General features: G+C 33.6%; 1 long non-coding RNA gene across 2 annotated transcripts; it reads right to left on the reverse strand.

Moving 5' to 3' along the window:
- Positions 1 to 738: 738 nt before the first annotated feature.
- LOC109582119 (uncharacterized) lies at positions 739 to 5,100 on the reverse strand. 2 transcript variants are annotated; one of them, XR_002184919.1, is made up of 5 exons: positions 4,985 to 5,100; positions 2,295 to 2,438; positions 982 to 1,091; positions 848 to 877; positions 739 to 768 (listed from the first exon to the last, which is right to left on the reverse strand). It is a non-coding gene; the product is annotated as an uncharacterized LOC109582119 (long non-coding RNA). The 2 variants fall into 2 exon arrangements; XR_002184920.1 differs by lacking the exon at positions 4,985 to 5,100 and adding an exon at positions 3,015 to 3,032.
- Between the last annotated feature and the right edge of the window lie 205 nt (positions 5,101 to 5,305).

Below are 5,305 nucleotides of genomic sequence, written 5' to 3' on the forward strand. Positions count from 1 at the left end.
TCCGCCATAAGGTACCTTTTGGCAATTATGTGTCACAAATAAAGTTTTGTCTCACTTTAAAATCAGTGTGCTTAACAACAAGTACAATACAGGCCAAATCACCTTCATTCAATGGAGCAGTCAAGGAAAATTTGTAATCCTTCAATGTAATCTGTACTCCTGATAAGGGGTGCGGTCAATAAATATTAATGAGGTATGATGCCATCTAACCTGTTTTGTTACAGAATTCCCTGAGAAGAGAGACTCTGCTAACACCACAAGTAGTACACATGTGAGTTACAGAAATACTAGAGAAAGAGATAGATATTTAAGTACATATACATCATTAAATATTGTTTATTCCGTTATTATTAGCTTACTATTCCAATGTGTACAGGAAATGCTGAAGTACATCTTCCACTAACAGTTTCCATAACTTTCCTTGAGACAAGTCTAACAAAATATATCATCAATGTACTGTACATGTACAAGTTGCATATTATCAATTGCAGCTATTGTACAAAGTAAAAGGTAAAGTAAACATACACTGCATATGGCCTTTGATCATGATAAATGCACTGCAATGGCTCCATACATTAATAGTAACATAAGACAGTCATTACATGTTCATATACATGTACATTATGCTCTGTATGTCACACATGCTGTAAAAGATAAAGCACCATACCTTTTCCAGCAGATGTAGTTTTAGTGACTGGACCACTAGCACCACCACAACCACTTCCTTCCTTTCTTCTGCTTCTTGGACTTCTTTTTTGTAGCAGCAACCTCAGAGGGAGAGAGAGAGAGAGAGAGGACCAATGATACAACAAGAGAGTAGGAGACAATAGTACTGTACAGTACTTACTTCATCAGAAACAATCTCTTCAGTATCAGTCTAAAAAATAAAAAAGAGCAAAGTCAAATAATGATAAAATTAAAGTTACATGTACATTATGTACAAATGTATTGTTAGTGTACTATTATCACTGCATATCTTACTAGTAAACAGTTGAGGAAATAAGCCACATTGGCTGACACACAGTTCAATGGAGTCATTAATAAAAGCTTCCTGAATCTCTTCTTAGTATCATCTCAGTAACACAGATCCTCTACGAGATAATATACATGTACATGCATATGCAAACATACAAGTATAGTGTCATAAATATGTAAAATGATGGCAGATCTGTGTGGAGAAATTGCTGATACAGTACGTCCTCGATTATCCGTACCTCTTTTATCCAAACCCTTGCTTATCCAAACCCTTGCTTATCCAAACGCATGGCTGCCTCTAATGCCCATGCTCAGACTATAATAACCGGTTAAAATGGCTGCTGCAGCAAGGAGCTTACAGAGCTTAACAAGAGAAATACCGTATACTGGGAAATTTTCGAGTAGCAAAATTTTCGCAAATTTCACGTTTTTTACTTCGTCGCAAAAATTAAAATCATGAAATTGTAACTTTCCAGTGCCACGTGGTGGAGTTTATAGGCTGTTTGCAAAAATATTATTTCATGAAATCTTACAAATGCAAAATTCGTGAAAATTTAGCGACGCCAAAATATCCCAGTATTCGGTACCATTAAAGAGAAGCCTGAGATGCTCTGGGAGTTTGAGAAAGGAAAGTCATACTCATTTAATTTTCAGAAAAGTATAGGATAGGTCGGCCTACTGTATTCTGTATGTATTTCACTTATCCAGACTATAGAGGATATGCGTGCTAGGTATATTCATAACTTTTAAGTACCGTATATCCAACCCACACAGTAAATTGGCCGCCATGTTGGACTTCAAGTTTATTAAAAGTTCAATGGGGGAAAACTCATTTTCTTGCCTTGCTACCTTCTTGAGGCCTTTTTCGGAAGCTTAGAAAGCATACTGAGGATCTAATGGGTCTAGTAGTCACCTGAAAGATTGCTATCAAGAAATAAAGAGCGGTTTCCTGGTACCAAGCCTTTTTCTATCTTTTGTCCACTGCTGCCAATGCAAAGTTGACGTCCAACGGACTAATTTCTTTCTTGAAAGTTATTACGGCATGCAATGAATACATTTATTTTGCAATGAATACACTTGGCATGTATATCCTCTATTCAGCTATCTGAACATCTCTCCCAATAGAGGTGCACAAAGGTGTTCGGATAATCGAGGACGTACTGTACCAAATTAGCTACTACTACATGTACAAGTAACTAATGAATCGCCAAAAAATTGCCAAAATTATATTTTGGCAAAACTGCTAAACCCACAAAACTGCTAAACCCACAAAACTGCTAGTACAAGTACCATTGCATGTCAGGAATTAGTTGACTTACATGTAAGTGGTCCAGATCTTCCCTTGACTTGGCTAGCATTGCAATCTTCCCAATATAACGATTACTGATACCCCTTGAGTGGAGGAGGCATTTCAATGAGGTGCCATCAATTGGTGATATATTAAGATATATACAGTCTCTCACCTACAGGTGTAAAACAATCATTAGTACATAAATGTACAGTATAGCTGCATGGTTTATCATGGCCTCAAATTTATAATGTTTAAATTTTCTTTGAAATTAACATTTATGATTTAATTTTTTTTTTAATATTTAATTGATGTTCACAAATGTAGTGGACCTGCACAAAAATTAATTCCATACTTTAAAAAAACAAAATTTATGCATGACCCTAGGACAATACAATAACAGTAAAAAAAATCTAAAATTAGACTAAAAATTATAAAGCATTTACAGAAAAATTTTCATGCTACAAGAAGTAGAAAGTATAATGTAAACAAAACATAGTACGAAATATGCAACAAAAGAAAGTTAATATACCACAGGCGCAGGGCGCCTTTTTTTGAGGGCTGTAAATGTGGCAGATTTCGAGGCTGTTTGAAAATTCACAAAAACTAATTTGGCAAAAATCAAATTATTACGGTACAAGATGATAAGAGACGGTTTAAATTCACGATAATTAAATCTGCAAAATAGATCTTTAGGCCAATTCGTGAAATATACAGCCCTGTACCCTACGGTACACATACATGTACTTACAAATTTAGGTACAGCATTCTTTGTTAAAAGTACAAATTATTAAATTGGGTGCCTCTAACCACAGAATAGAGGCCCAACATGTACATGTATGTCTGTCTGAAGTTAATCAACAGAACAAGTGACTGTATAAAACAAGCATTGTTTCACAAGTATACACTACAAACAATGTTGACTACACAATTAATCACAACAAATATTACATACATGTACATGTGTATAGCAAATAAATTATAATAATTGCAAATAACAATTTCTCTTTTTTGTTATAACAAGCGTAACAGGGTAAAAATATTCCTATAATTGATTTCACCACCTTGCAAGTACAACTTGGTCATTATTAAGACTTATAGAGGTTCTCTCTACCTTATAATGCTTATAGAGAAGTCTTTAGACAGTATCTCTATGTTCTCTTGCTGTTAGAAAGCTCTTAACTTTGTCCCATGTGTAAGCTGCCATTTTGTTTGCCGTGGCCACACCCACTCACGTAAAGGAGCGTGGGCGGGTGGTTGCTAAGGCTTGTTATTTCTCCAATACAACATGTATAGAAGAAATGTAAGTGTGGACATACAAATAAATAAATATATATATATAAATAGCGCGACGGTGAAATCAATTATAGGAACGGCCTGGGGGCTACGCCCCCAGGTCGTTAAAAAATAATAATAGATTGCACACACTTTTAGGAAAACCTCAGACATTGAGTTGAGGTTGTACAAATTAACATTACATTAATCTTGCATATATCAAGTGTTTAATGAATTATTTTATTTCAAAAACACAAAACAATTAATTAATGTTATGATACTAATGATAATATGAACTTGACAACAGGAAGAACCTGCAAGATTCAGAAGGAATAGCTACAGGATTGCTGGGAAGATAAAGCTTCCTGAACAAGGATTCACATCAAGACTATAGTATTCATTTCACTTTTCATCAGTATTCCTTCAACATATCTATTGAATTCAATCAGTGCTGTCCCTCATAAATGCTGGAAAATCATAACAATGACAACAATAATAAAGAAACTTATTGTTTGTGTAAAATCAAAAAGTATCACAATTGTAACTGAAAAAATATTATTAAATAATCACAAACAAGAACATAAAAAATTTAAAAAAACAAGATTGAGTAGGATTCCGAATGACCAACGAAAATATGAAATGAAAATCCTACTCTCGTGACGCAAATTCTACTTTACATTGTAAGGTGATGCATAACTTTTAAATAATAACATTAAAGGTACAATGTAGGGTAGAATTTGCGTCACGAGAGTAGGATTTTCATTTCGTATTTTCGTTGGTCGTTCGGAATCCTACTCAATCTTGTTTTTTTCAAATTTTTTATGTTCTTGTTAAACTTGGAATCATTAGGTAGTGTCAGCTTTATGATAATTATGTGAAAACTTTGAGCCTTTAACAGTGCAAAAATAAACCCAATTTATGCACTGTTAATATTAAAGTGGCACTTATTATTATTACTATTATTATTATTACTATTATTATTACTATTATTAAATTATTATTATTGTGAAATAAAATTCATAAAAATAGTGCCCCAAGACACAAAACACTAGAGATACAATAGGGAGACAAAAAAAGTACAACAAAGAAGAACAAAACAAAAAGGCAAAAATAAATATTAACAATAGTAATAAGATTGATAGTCATATCACTACTTCACCAATGATATTAGACAACTTATAAAGCATAACTTGAGTCACAACTACATTTGAACACTAAACAAATATCATCATTATCAACTACTAATATATTACTATAAGCTACTACATAAATACACATACAAACAAGCATACATTCACAAACATGTACGTTATCAGAAAACCAGCTCAAAAATTACGTGGCAAAATTATAATAATTACAGTCACAGGTAAATTAACAGTGACTTTGTAAATATGGCCATCATTGCCATGTAGAGTTAAAAGTTCAAAACAAAAAGTTATGACTTACTATTGAATGACTGAAAAACAGATTCAACTTGAAATCGTTCAGAAAGCAGCCTCTTCACCACATAGAGGTGAGTTAATAAGAGCCAGCTGTAATTGTACATGAAGTAGTAACACACAGGTGGATCTAGGTGGAAAAGTGGACTGATGTTATCACAAACCAAATAGAACGCCACAAAATTAAAAGTTAGGAATAGTGGACTGGTGCTTAAAAGATGTTATCACAAACTAAATAGAAGGCCACAACACTAAAAGTTTAAAACAAAAAGTTTTGACTTACTACGCAATGAATGATGGTCCAGAGAAACAGCCTCAACTCGAAAAC

Source organism: Amphimedon queenslandica, unplaced genomic scaffold, assembly GCF_000090795.2.
Source record: "Amphimedon queenslandica unplaced genomic scaffold, v1.1 AMPQUscaffold_13400, whole genome shotgun sequence".
Taxonomy (NCBI): Eukaryota; Metazoa; Porifera; class Demospongiae; order Haplosclerida; family Niphatidae; genus Amphimedon; species Amphimedon queenslandica.